Source organism: Ctenocephalides felis, unplaced genomic scaffold (assembly GCF_003426905.1).
Source record: "Ctenocephalides felis isolate EL2017-DRISC unplaced genomic scaffold, ASM342690v1 CF-g0.4_SCAFFOLD_01886, whole genome shotgun sequence".
In the NCBI taxonomy this organism is placed as follows: Eukaryota; Metazoa; Arthropoda; class Insecta; order Siphonaptera; family Pulicidae; genus Ctenocephalides; species Ctenocephalides felis.
The window spans coordinates 166,443,442-166,459,211 of NW_020538040.1; the positions used below are offsets into that span (position 1 = coordinate 166,443,442).

Here is a 15,770-nt window from a genome sequence, read left to right on the forward strand (position 1 = left end):
TTTAATACCTAATGATTCAATAATTTATTTATATATATATATATATATATATATATAATATGTCGTAATAGCATAGCGCGCTGCTTTGTGTGGACGGGTCGCAAATATTTACCGTTTAAAAATAATAATTGTTTTTTAAATTACTATTTACTCCAAAATGTATATGCATCAATATGAGTATCGTTATATTTAGAACTGCTTTTAATGAAATGTTGAGTCTCAATTATCACATTTGACTCTTTAATTATACTGTGAAATCCAAATCAGCCACATAAAACCATATATCATATATATCAAACAAACAAATATCGAAATTTGTTCATTGAAATTATATATTGCAATATTTAGAACGAATTTATTTCCAATAGCTCAATTTATTTTAATGTCGAGGGCTATACAATATTTTTAGTCATCTCTGTAGATGTATAAATATTTTATTTTATTTATTCATGACTAAAACCTTCCAAATTTGTACCACAAAAATTCGTCGTCTGCCTTTGTGATTTATTTATGGCCATAGCATAAGATACACGTATTAGAAATTGATGTCTTTTAAACAGTATAACAAATTCAGAAACAATTAATATGTCGTATCCGCGCTAAAAGTACAATATCACCTTCGATTTTGCCACCCAAAATAATTGCTTCAATAATGTTGCCTATAGTTTTCATAATTTTGTACCATATTTTAATTGGTTTTTAGTAATCAAAATATCCAAATTTCATTTTCCTTAGTAAAGTGAGACAAAATACTATATCCATAAGTTCAAAAAATTGATCTATCGAACTAGATTACATAATTTCATCTGCCAAATATATACTGTATTTTAAATTATTTTAATTTCTGAAATATCTCAGATGTTGTTTTCAATAATATTGTTTTATATTATTTTTCTCATGAATATTTTTTTTTATTCTCATCATGAATATATTATATTCTCATATTGTCTAGGCTCATAAGTAAATTGAAATTTCTAGCAGGTGATAGTTCTCATTTGTCAAACTATTTTTAATGTCAAATAATGACATGTCGGTCTACAATATTACTATATTATTATAATCAATCACAACTTTAAATTTTTTTTAACAAACTTCAGAAAGATTGATCAAATTCCGAATAATCGTTTAGGAAGTATTTTTACATACATCATTACTGAACAACCTTATATATATATATATATATATATATATATATATATATATATATATAATATATATAATGCATTTTTTGCAATTCATTCAGCAAAACAATTCACTAATGAAAATTTTACTATAAATTTTACTACAAAATTGTAATAGAAACTTTTATCATGATTACAAAAAAATATTTTAATTTTATTGTCACTAAAAATGAATTTAATTTATTTATGAGATTAATTTAATTACTACATGTGAAATTGGTTGTGACAGTTTCATGTTACCAGCGACACAATTTTATTAGAGTCGTTGTTTAGTAAATAATTAAAATCCATATTACATACACATTACGTAAAAAAAACGATTTCTGTACAAACGCAAAACCACATATAATAGTAAAGCTGTTTGTAGTTATTTTGTAATTATATTGTGGCAGTCGATCAATTGCTCGTCAATTTTATTATAATAAAATTGATAAATCATTTCTGTTATGATGTTATGGTCAAAACACATCAAAACTAAATTGTATATTGACGTTTTCGAATAATTTATAATAATCTCTATATAACTTTATTTCAAAGCCACGGCAATAAATGTGTTGTTTACCTATTATACACCTTACGTGAATTTTTTCCGATTAAATAATTCATATTTTTTACTCCTAATAAATATGGATCGATTTTTTAAACCTGCTAAAACATATTTTACAATGGGTTATCAATATATTTAATCCGGATTAAACTTTGCATGACTTGTAATCCGAGATAAAACGACGGCACACGTGAATGTACTAATACAATATATTTATGTATAGATTTAAAAGTTTGACAAATTAATACCGTGTAAGCCCATTAGGAGCCATATGTAATAAAGAATGAGTACAAAATATATGCATATACAAAACAATTCATTATATTTATTTTGTGTGTGTGTGTGCAATGTAATTACAAGGATTCTAAACCATATTTGTACCTTAGTAATTTTGTTATACAATTTTGGTTTATAATTTGTTGGTTTCATTGGATCCTAAGTTTATTTTAATAGTGTATAATTGATATAGTCATAATTAAAATAACTACTAGCACGTAACTGCTGAAGCTTTTGAATTGAATATTCTGAATATATATTGCTTACAAAATATTAACAATTATTTTTTTCTTTTTCAGGTATGTACTATCAGAGTTTAATTAGATGTATACCCAGTATTCTTCATCAAAGTATGTACAATGTTAATTAACTATGATTTATATATATATATATATATATATATATATATATATATATATATATATGTGTGTGTGTGTGTTTGTTTTTTGAATTAGGAAATTAGTTATCTAGTATAAAATATTACTTAAAAAGCTAAATTTCAATTTTTCTTGATTAAGTCGATTATTTACACATCGGAAACTCCCTACAACTTACCTTAAGATAAAATGGCACTTGCAACTGCTCCCTATTTACAATCATAGCGTCAAAATATTATAAACAACTTTTTAGAATATATTTTATTTTTATTAAACTTCAATTTGAGTGGCAAATGCTCACTATTTTACACGCATGATGGATATTTTAAATTTCTTCCTATATTATTATTGTTATTTATAATTTACATATACTTTTTTCAAATTTGGGCTCTTTCGATTCAGAATGACTTCAAACGTCAAAAAAATGTAAAATTACCCAATCGAATTTTTTAGCGAAAACATTAACTTCTTTTTCGGGAAATTAATAATGAAGACATGTTGCAGAGAAGTATAACACTCGTATAAAATGCATATATAGTGGAGGCTGGGTATTTTGCCACTTTTTTTTCTGATCAGCTATAATTATGTTAATTCTCCAGTTGGTGAATGAAATAAAAATGAAATAAAATATGGGGAAACCATGATATAAAAATGGGGGTCCACGGCATATTTAGAAATGAGTCAAACAGTGGAGAAAAACATTACATATGGATGTTAGTATTGAGCGCGGAGTTAATGGGTGGCATCAACCTCACATATCGCAGAATTTATTGCATGTTCCAACTTTAAATTTTGGTCACAATCTTGCTAAAGTATAGCTATAATGTGCGTCATTATCTTCGCAAATCGCATTTTTGAGAACATACCATCTATTTAAATGTTAGTAATGAGCGCGGAGCCAGCCACCCATCAACCTCGCATATCTCAGAAACTATTGAATGTTACAACTACAAATGTTTGTCAAATATTTATTAAAGTGTAGTAACAATGTATGTCAAGTTTCATCAAAATCGAATTATGCATTTTTGAAAACGTACATTATGTTTCAATACCAGTATTGAGAGCGGAGCCATCCACCAATCAACCTCGCATATCTCAGAAACTATTGAAAGTTCCAACTATAAATTTTTGTCAAATATTTATTAAAGTGTAGTAACAATGTATGTCAAGTTTCATCAAAATCGAATTATGCATTTTTGAAAACGTACAATCTGTTTCAATACTAGTATTGAAAGCGGAGCCAGCCACCAATCAACCTCGCATATCTCAAACTATTGAATGTTCTATCTTTAAATTTCTGTCAAATATTTAGTAAAGTGTAGTAACAATGTACGTCAAGTTTCATCGAAATCGAATTATGCATTTTTGAAAACGTACAATCTGTTTCAATACTAGTATTGAGAGCGGAGTCAGCCACCCATCAACCTCGCATATCTATTGAATGTTCCAACTTTAAATGTTGGTCACAATCTTAATAAAGTATAGTAACAATGTGTGAATCAATGCAATTTTCAAAATTATTTTTTTTTTTTGAATATCAAAAATTTATTCGGTTTTTAATTCTAATTCTAGCTAAAGTTCTAAACATCACTTATATATAATACTTGTAATAATTATAATAATTTATTTGAAAACATTTAATATTACTCGAATATTGAAATACGGGAAGTTTCAGCAATTTGCCTTAAGGCATGATGCCATTCACCATTAGTTTTGATCATGAATTAAAAATTCAAAACAAAAATTAGATATATTTTAAAATATAAGTATTTACTTAGGAAGAAGAACCAAGGTGCGGACTATCTTAAAGTTAATATTAAGAGTTAAAATTTTCAGAGTATTTTTCAATTTTTTTTACCAATGGGATCTTACCATTTTTTGTCTGACTGAACTTAGTATATCAGATTAATTGCTCTACTTGTGAACTTTTTTATATCGGAGAAACTAGCCAAAACCTGAGTAAGCGCCTTCATCAATATAAAAATAACTCAAAAAATCCCAAACAATTCAAAACCATGTTAACCGAGCATATAATTAATTTAAATCATGATATAGATTTTTTCAACCCAAAAAGTTCAGATTTTGAAGATAACGTAATTAAAAGAAGATTCGTTGAGGGGTTATTTTTGCAATTGCATAACGACAGGGTCATAACGATTCGACAACACGGCCCTGAACGAAAAAAACACGTCGTTCCTAAATAGCGTGTCAAAATTTCTTAAATGACCAGATCCCATCGTTTTTTAAATTTTCCGTAAAATTTGACATGTTAAGAACTGCTTCAAGAAAAAACGTGACACTTTTATCTAAAACTCCGAAGAGTAAATACATAGTTTTGACAACTTGTTAAGTTATTCATGTTCATTTGTGTTTTTTATCGTCATGTTAAAAAAATATATTTTGCCATACTCATACCATAGATTAATGTTTTCAGATGTTATATTCGGATACAAAATTGTATGTGTCTTTTTATTATTATTATTATTATTAATGTTTTTCTTGAATAATATGAAATTTCTTACATATTATTTATTTAGTTCTAATTTTTATAGTTATATTGATTGCCACTGAGTGAGGGCTAAGATGCTAGCCGAAAAAAAATTCTAAAAATTCTCATACTTTTAATGATGTAACGACCGATTTTTAAACTCAAAATGATATATATATATATATATATATATATATATATATATACAGTAGAACCTCGATTATCCGGACTAATTGTTGTCGATAGGCATCCGATAATCGAAAATCCGGATAATCCAAATTATGAAGAATAATGTTTTGTTTATCAAAAATAACAAATGCATACATAGATATCAACAAAAATCGATGTTTATTAAAAAATTAACACTTACATATTTTCGTAGATTACATTATACATATTACATTAATCATGAGGTAAAATATTCAGGTGGTACGTAAAGTATCAATGAAGAAGAAAAGTTGCTTACAAATAATTTGTTGATCATTTTTGTAAAAACCAACAATATAGAGCTTCTTCTAAGAGTTCATTTTTCGGTCTCTTCACCATTTTCGAATTTTCTTTACACTCTTTACTATCTAACTTGCAAGTGTACGACAAAATTGAAGCGGCATTCTTTTTAATATCGCTTATAGTGGATGTATCTCATAGACCTGTAAGGTCTATGATGTATCTACACTACACCATACCTATCAGCTAACTTACCGTCGGTTTCGCCTTGTTTAATGATTCTATAATATTTATTTTATCTTTAAGGAATAACACCACCTTTAAAAATGTATATATGCACGTCATAACAGAGAATGTATGAATGTATTAATGCTGATCAGAATATGCAAGTTCCGACGCGATTATGCCCGGATAATCGCGAATCCGTATAACCGAGGTCCGGATAATCGAGGTTCTACTGTTTATATATATACATATATATATATATATATATATATATATATATATATATATATATAATGTGTCTGTGTACAATTGTATCAGTAATGTGTAGATATAAATTCAAATGTATGTATATTCCGGCATCTAACTTTGCCGATTTTCTTTACCCTCCATCTTTTCGCCATTTCCGTTGCGTTGACGTCTGATATCAATGCGGGTTTGGGAGCTGTGAATAATAATTGCGGCGGTCGCAACAGAAGCCAATCCGCCTTACAAAGGCATCGCCATCCCTCTACGGTCCGCAACGTAAATCTCACTTCCCTCTCGTCTTAGAACGTCTTCCAAAACTTCTTTAAGCTCCTCCCCAGCCACAACGAACGACCGGTATAGATTATGTTACTTGCATGCTGCCAGCTAACTAATTAATACTTAATGTCCACTGATTAATGTTTCGATGTCCGATAGAACAATCTGATTGCAGCAGAAGCCTGGGTAACATCAAAATTTATAGATAGTATCTATATTCACTAATCATCTGCCGACTCGATTTTTTTTTTATTTGAATCATTTGCATTGAAAAAAAAAACTGGTTCAAAACAACTCTAATAGAGCTTATGAGGGGGCGTCTATTAATCACGTGAGGTTTTTAGGAATCACGGTTTAAAAATCACGAAATATTACATGGGGAAGGGAGGGGTACAGTAAAATATCACGTGTATTTACGTTTTATCTATTTTTTTTTCACCTAACTAAAAATACACGTCATGTTTGGTGGGGGAGGGGTGGGGGTTAATTTTGAATATCAACATGGATCACCAAGGCGGAGGGGAGGTCCAAAAATCCTTAAAAGCTCGCTCACATGATTAATGGACGCCCCCTAAAAAGTCCGCTATTAAACTTTTTTCACCTAGTGCTTTTTCCACTTTGTAGGATTGTACTTTCAAATAAAAAAAAAATAGTTTGAGAAAATATTCAGTAGTTATTTTATAGAATTTTCAAAAAAAGGTAAAGTGCGGACAAAAAGACAACTAGTGGTGCATGGCATCGTGCCTTACGGCAAATTGCTAGAACATCCGTACCGAAATTTAATTTTTTTAAAACAGCTTTATTATTTTTTGAAAACTGGAAAATTTAGATTAGATTTTTATACATTAATATTTTTTAAAAAGTTTGAACTTTATTTCAAAGCAATCAAGCTTTATAGCTCTTTTAAACATTGGTACGAAAATGTACACAAAATTTGTACTTTTTATTAAAATCTCCATAAAATTTCTGATATTTTGATGCACATATGTCTAATAATCATTTTTGTCTACCCAATTACAATTTTTTTGCTTTTTATTGGAACACACAAATACATCCATTTTTTTCAAGGTATGCATACCTTTGGCGTAGTCAGAAGGCTTTGAAACGTAAAGAATATAAAATAAGAGTGCGCGTAAGGTTCACACGCGATTGAAGTAAAACTTATTTGCTACTATACACATGGTATTTAAGTAAAAATAAATACATCATATAACAATTTTGAATAATGTGTATTAGTAATATGGTAACACTCGTGATTCACACATTTATTAGTGTCAACCATTATACACATTTTTATAATGATAAATTACAAATTATAAATTATATATTTATAATAGCTTTAAAAATATGTATAATATTCAAAATAATGATATATTCAAAGTGATACTTCAAATTTGACATGATCGGTTTGTCATTGTAATTAGCATTTAGAAATGACCTTCATAGAGAAATTAATTGCTGATTAATAATTTCTATAATATTTATTCACACAGTGAATTATGGTCAAAAACGCCTAAACAAATATTGTTTTCGCAACTTCACTCATCATGTAATTGTGTTTGAAGAACTCCATGTAATTAAAATTAACACACATTCATTAACTGCTTGTATTTTTTTACTTTTTCGCTGGCGATATAATCTCATTCTTTGAACAGCTGTAATATCTGTCTTGCCTAAAAAATATTTTTCATTTTAATAACTTCAAAGATTTATAGAAACTACAAATAATATAAAAATAATTTCTGATCAATTATCAACTTACGTTTAGTACACGGCACGGTTAAAATGTTTAATTTGTTTTATTATTTTCGAGGAACAGGGTAAAATATTCTTCTGATTAAGGCATTTTTCATTAAATCAAGATTTGTACTACGATATAACTTAACCTTTAATTATGGCGATTTCTTTGTTGATATCGGTACGCATACAACGTTGGTGTCGGTACGCATACAACGACAGATCTCTATTCACATACACGACGATTAATCGCAATCGACCTGTACAGAAATGATGTCATCGAGAGCGATTGACGACAGTTCGGGCGTAATGGACTTTTGTTGCATTTGTACGGATTTACACCCTAGTCGCGCCTAAAGAAGTTTTACTTCAAAAATTATTTTATGTATTAGATTTTTTTATAATAAAATTTGTGTTCATACATATTGTATCACAGTAAATATTTTTTAGCTTGATACGAGTTGATTCGAATCAAGTAAAATGTGATTCGAATCAGGAGGTTAAGGACTTAATTTGAATCACTCGATTCGAGTTAGCGCATCGCAAGTTTACGTATTCTATATGAAAATGTTCAAAGTTTTTTTTTTTTTTTTTGATTTATTTTTCATAGCAAGCTATACAAAGTACATTCAGCTACATTTGTTACAGTTATATATTATTTGACTGCGTGAGAAGGATCGCTATCCTGCGATAGCGCCTTCTTAGATATTATGTTATATTTTGTAATTTATAACCATTTTCGCGTTTCAGATTTGTAAATCAATGGTTTATTTTTCGAACCAGTTTAAGTGTAAACACGCGACCCTGCGCAAGGAAAACAAACAATATTATTTTTGCGCGATTGCACGGTTTCGATATTCGACACCGGCGTTGTTACTTTAATTCTAATTAACGTTTCGCGGGCGCACGTGCGTTGGCGTAGCTAAAACCTTTATCCTTAATTGTATATGGGTACCGACTCTCGAGAGACTTGACTAATGCTTAAACACTATTATAATGTGTTTAATATTTAATTTCTAATTGTTCTATCGCGTTAATTTAATTACACAATTTGATGCAGTTATGATGCTTTCCGCTTACGCGAAACCCCGTACAAAGCATTAGTTAATGGAGGGTAGTTCGACATTAAGTTTTTTTACTCCAAAGTTTTTATTCTCGATCTTTTATGTTTTAATCTGGTGTCATCATTATAGTGCTCACATATTGCAAGAAAATAAATATTAAAATACACCGCTCGCGTCTGCCATCATAGAACTTTCTAATAACGTTAACAACATAACTTTAATACTTTGCGAAACTTTATTTTAATCATGGTTGTTTATTCTTTATGTCATACAAGTTAGCTGGCTGTTTCGTTGTAGTTAGTTGCATACTATTAAAGCTAATGAAGAGTTGCTTCGTCAGATGCATGTATAATATAAAATAAAGAAAATATTAAATACTTATTGCACGAACGCAACTTTCTAAGACATGATTGCTTATTTTCTTTTCTATATTAATGTATGGATTCTCTACTATGCAAAACACGTTTTTATAATTTGTTTTATAGAGCGTCTAATTTTGAATAAAATTCGTGCATTGGTTCGCTAAGTTATATCTAAATAACATATTTTAAACTTTTTAAAATTTTCCCATGCTATTTCCACACAAAACTTTGATTGAATTGCGCACTATCTAAAAGACAATATTAAGATCTAAAATTAATAGAGGATTTTTTTCATCGATGACATCATTTCTATACGGGGTCGATTGTGATTAGTCGTCGTGTATGTGAATAGAGATATGTCGTTGTATGCGAACCGATATCAACAAAAAAAAATCGGCATAGCATTTGAGCCCGTGGGAGCAAGGATATTCAATTATGTCCATGTTAAGGACCACCCTAATATATACGAGGTGTGTTCAAAAAGTACCCGGAATTTTTAAATTTCGCGGGTCTGGAGTGTCTGATTGTCAAAATTTTTTTTTTATTGTGTTGGTATACATGCCCCTAAAGTATGATGAAATTTTCAGCTATATTCACTGTTTACTTTGTCTGTGGTAGTCGCTAAGGTTCGACGTGTTTTTCTGAGCTCGGCGATTTTTACAATGGAAGAATTGAAAAGTCAAAGAATTTGTATTAAATTTTGCGTAAAAAATGAAATAAAGTGTAACAAAGTGTGTGAAATGTTACATTTCGTACGATTTTTTCACTAATTAATAATTAATGTTTCGAAAATATAAAAAATAATAATAAATAAAAATAGTCATTGAGTTTTGATTATAAAAGGTGACGAATTGGGGGTGACGAAAAAATTGGCACCTGACTTATTCTTTGTATTTTGGCTGAAATCATGGATATATTTATATAGTATTAGTCTGGAATAATGTAGCAATCTCAACAGGTTAAAAAAATGATTTTTCACAATATAGCGACTGGTTGATCCTTGTTTTTTTGATATTCTAGAATTTTTTTTTAGAAATTGTTAAAATCAGAATTATAGGATGAGCATAGTTGATGTTGAAGAGAAGTCTATAAAAAAAACTATAAAAATTTCAAAATAGTGATGCATAATAGCATCGTGTCTTAAAACAAATTGCTGGAACTTCCTGTGCCAAAAATTTTTTTTTTTTCAAAAAGATCTTTTTTTCTAAACTTCGCAAAAATTAGATTAGAGAAATTTTAAATTTTTGAGATACGAATCGAATGTTATTTTGAATAATTGAAATCGGTTGAACCGTGTTCCTGAAATCGTCAACGAAAATTTGTTTCCGCACATACAAACATATATTCATTTTTTCTAAGGTATGCCAAAGTGTTTAGAAACCTTTAAAACATACGCTATATAAAAATTTTCATTATCGATTTTTTTGCTATTACTATAACTTACCTTACGAAAAATTAGTAAATTGATCCAATAGAATTTGAGAAATTGTGGGTATCGTATCGAAGAAGATAGTGTTTAAAAAAAACGCGATTAAAGTTTTGCAGAGAAGGAAACAGAGGAAGATTATTGTGATCAAACAGCAATATTAAAAATTATCTTGTACACGTAATTTTGATTGGTTAGTTTTTGAAGATATCAAATAAAAAACATGGATTTTTTTAAATTCTAGACCAAAATGTACCCCCTTGTGAAACCATCACAACAGCTTATAGGATCCTTAAGATCCTTCTGATCGACATTCAAATAAATAAATAAAACTATTATTTGATAGTTTAGTGATACTTGTGCAAGTGTGTATAATGTTTTTTTACTAAATGACTATCTTGATAAAGACCAAAATGTATGGATATAATAAACTTGCAATATCTTTTCAATCTATTAATCATCAAAATTTTCCTGTTATTTATTTTAGCAACTAATATTCTATTTTATGATATATCAATTATAAGTACCCGTATAATATTGAAAAAACATATTTAGCTTTGAATGGATCTATGAATTCGCTTGCCAATTTAGCAGATAGCTGCGTTACTGCCATGGATGGTATTTTCCTTTCATCGCCTTTGTTTGTATACGAATTTTCAATCTGAAACGCCAGTCGTGATTGAGTCACAAATTATAAAGCACGGCGAACGTAATGTTCATCAGTTATCATCGTGTAGTATTAATCACCCAATAAGCAAAGGGTATCCCGTGAGGCCAATTCACGCGGAATTATAGTACGTTGGCATTCAAACGGCGCGGCGACACGTTTGAAACGGGAGTTTGGCACAAAAGCGTTTGGTTTGGTGTGCACGGGAGACCGACCGCCCGGGAATCTCTATTTACGCTTAGGGGAGCCGGGGGTAAATAGTAACAGGCGTTTCTCAATATGATTTTAAACCTTAGCAAACTATACACACAGTACATTCAGCTAATTTACAGCTATATTAATTTGACACCGTGAGAAGGATCGCTATCCTGCGATAGCACCTTCTAAGATATTATGTGTTTTGTTGTAGTATATGCAGATTTTTTTTAAGACGCTCTGCCGGTAAAGGCTTGAGCCGGTTACACGCTAACTGGTTTGGATGACGACTTAGACGAGCTTTGTATCTGGAGCAGTAATGATTAATTTCTTCTTCTATAGTTGGAATTCTGAGATCTTGATGTATTAACCAGTTGCGGACATATTTTAGAGCGTTCGCGCTTTCTTTCAAAATTTTGTTTTGGGACCTCTGTAGAATAAATATATTTGATTTACTGGCCGCACCCCATAGTTGTAGACCGTAGGACCATATTGGTTGAACCATATTGAAATATTTTTTTGCTTCTATTGGACATGTAAACCTCCCCGCCATCATGTTGTCATACCTACTATTTCGCGAATCGACGCAATATGCAAATGTGTGCAGGTCCGTCATTTTTGACAAGTAATATAAATTTGTATTATCGCAAAATATCAGTTTGTGTTATTATTATCAACAAAGTTTGAATTTTATATATCTTCCTTCGATTCAAATTTATCAATCTTTGATAATGGGTAACACTTATTGTGATTTCTATAAATGTTTAAATGTTTATCTTGATTAATGCGAAAAATACTCATAACTGGGGTTAGTTGAAACAAAACGTTTGGGATATTTGTTGACATGCAACAATTATATGCATATTCAAGTGAAGAATATTGATTGGATGGAATGTGTAGTTTGTAAGATAAGGGCATGTCAATTGTTACAGCAGCACTATATATTTTATTTGGATTATGATAATAATTGTAGTTTACGTTGAACAATGATAAGAGTTTATTTTATAAGAAACATTATATAATTTATTTATATTAACTAGTAGTGCGTGCATCGGTGGTGCATGGCATCATGTCTTAAGGCAAATTGCTGGAACTTCAACTTTCTAAACCGAAAATTATTTTTTTTAGGAAGCTCTAAGTGTTTGGAATTGTAAAAGAATACATTTTTGAGAATTTTTGAATAAATTTGATAATTAAAAAAATTTTTATTTGCAATTTTAACTTTTTTTATTTTAATTTTTTTTAAAAGCAATTGCGTTGCATGACAGTTTTTGAAACGAAATGTTCAAGCGCGCAAGCGCTGCGTCGTAGTCTAACGTTATAAATCTTGGTTCGGAACCCATAGTAATGTAAACAAAATTTATACTTATTATTAAAATCTCTATAAAATATGATATTTTTATGTGCATATGTCTAATGAATATTTTTGACAGCCAAATGGCATTATTTTTTACTTTCCAATGGTTTTCCAGAACCATTAAACCTGCCTTCCTAATTTAATCATCAATTTCATTCAAATTTAATCTATTCTTTATTTTGCAATATAAGTCAAATGTTTTTGAATTATTAAAATCGAACACTCCTCTTTCTCGTAAACTAAATTACCATTTTTGACACTTTTAGCTCCGTATTCCCGAAACGGCTGGACCTGACTCAGCCAAAATCAAATCTGCTCGTCACCTTATCAATAGAAATCGAATGTTTTTTTTAATCATTCTAATCGTTTGATCAGTGTTCTCAAAATCGACGACGAAAAATTGTATCCGCACATACAAACACACACACACACACACACACACACATACACTCACACATTTATAATTTTTTCTGCTTTGCTTTAAAAATATCTAAATTTTCAAAAAAATCAATTATAAAATACATTTTTTTCAAAAGTCTATTTATTTTCAAAAATTTTAAAATTCTGTAAAATCTTTTCAAAGTTCTCAGAAAACTTTTAAACTTTCAAAAATTTAGCAATTTGCCTTAAGGCACGAAGCCATGCACTACTAGTTGTTGTTACTACTTATCCCAGTAGCTGTTATAACTAGCTCAAAATACGGGGTAAGTTGTAACAATGCATCTTTAAAAAAATATTAATTATGAAATAATGAACTATAGATATGGCATTATTTATGACTTGATGTGATACAGAAGTAGTTGCATAATCTATCCATCTTATATTTTGTAAGAATATAATCATTGGATCTCAAGATATAATAATATTACAAGCTTCTAGCTCCTCTATGGGTATTCGAGGGAGAATGGGCAGCAGATTGTGGGCGGCAGCCGGCTAGTTGGATTTGCTGTTCGGTCTTTTGGCATTTCGGATTTCTTCGCTTTTGTTCGGTTTTTGTTACGGTTTCCGTTGACGGTTTCTATTACCTCTTCTGCATCGCTCGCGGACCGGATTCACAGCCGGGAAACAATGCCCCGAACACACATATAAATCAAACCGCGTTCTGTCTCCTTTTCTATATTTTTGATCATTCTCTCCTACCATACAAACGAGTACGATTCAAATACGGTATATTGTTGGCAGTAAGTCAAATAGAATTTGTTTAATTGAGGTTACGAAACAGAACTTGAAACTCAGCTCGTTAACAACTTCAAGGCAAATGAGCTGTGTCCGCTGCTGCTTAACCAATTTGTCTTCATTTCTAAGACGGAAGGTGACATCTGATTTTATCAAATTAAAAGTTGGCTGACACATAAATATTTAATCATAAACAACTCATTATATTTGTATCTACTGGTATTATCAAATCGTATATTACTTGCTTAAAATCTTATTTTTTAACTTGCTTAAAAAACATATTTTACATTTATGGGCCAATTAAAGAACGACTTGTAACGGATAACACATAATGCTAATTTATATTTCCATATTTTAGATTTTAAATTATAACACACGGATGATGAGACAAACCTAGTCTCGAAACGTTTGTAAAATTAATATTTAATAAATTAGTGCAAAAAAGTGTTTGCTTATATTTCTAAATTAATATCTATAATTGTATATATATATATATATATATATATATATATTTACATAATGTGAGTGTGTATATATAATTTTCGTATCATGATGTCAGTGGCCTCCGAAACAGTTTGACTGATCTTTATGAAATTTTATCATCACATTCACTATGACTGAGAATCGGGCAACATCCATTTTCCATGCACCTGAGTGGCAACAGTTGGTCACCCTTAAGGTTTTTGTTAATTTTCCGACAAGTTTCTATCATCTTACTTCTTTATTTGCATTTAAAAAACAAATACAACCCTGAATTTTCACTTTTATGCCACAAACCCCTATTTCGTAATAGTCATTTTAGTTTCGAATCATTTTTCTTTCCACTTTTAGTGAGTAACAGTAAATGTTTTCCACTGGTATTTTTTTTTTGCATTTATATAAGAGCCTAAATTTTATTAGATGCGTATCGATCGATTTTTGGATAATCACTGATTTGCAGGATTATCCCATTGTACAAATAGTCCGATGTGCACATAAAGTACACAGCTCATGAATGGCTTTCAAAAAAAAGCAATTTTGATAAATAAAAGAATAGAGATTGAAAATTGAAATCGGAAAATACAACAGTTTCTGAGATAACTAGACACCATGCAAATAATTCAAAAGCAAACCTATAAATTTTCCACTGTTTTTGAAAAAATAAAAAAACAAAAACAAAAATGAAAAAATAAATTATAGTTTGTGAAATCTCACTCAATTGCTAGGCATTCCACAACATAATTCAAATATGAATGTTCGGATTTTGCTTTGCACTTTAAAAATCAATAAAGTGATACATAACGCGGTAATAATTACGGTTGACCAAAATATTGAATCTCCAAATGTGCCAATTCAAACCAAATGTGATTAGTTTCAGATTGCAGTTGCAATGACTATCCATGCTAGGGTGTTTTATATGTGGCATGCTATGCAGTAGGTAAACCATCCATTCCACGTATACAATCAACTATTTATCCATTATACTAAAAATTTTCTAAAATTATGTAATATGACTAACCGATGTTATCCGGGACAGCTGGTGTATATATATATATATATATATATATATATATATATATAAACATTTTCAAATTATGAATATGTGCTATTTTTGGTGAAGCTCTGAACACGCCGTGCTATAAAGAGTTAATAATTCCGTGTCGAATGCAAAATATTTTTATGTCATATTTTTATGACTGGGGTAAGACCGATGATAAAAATGTTTTGTTTCATTTTTACCGTG

At 29.7% G+C, this 15,770-nt stretch overlaps 1 protein-coding gene across 2 annotated transcripts in view; it reads left to right on the forward strand.

Annotated features, from left to right (window-relative positions):
* The window catches only part of LOC113378616, a 284,628-nt gene that overhangs the window by 211,606 nt on the left and 57,252 nt on the right, over nucleotides 1-15,770 (forward strand). The window lies entirely within an intron of this gene.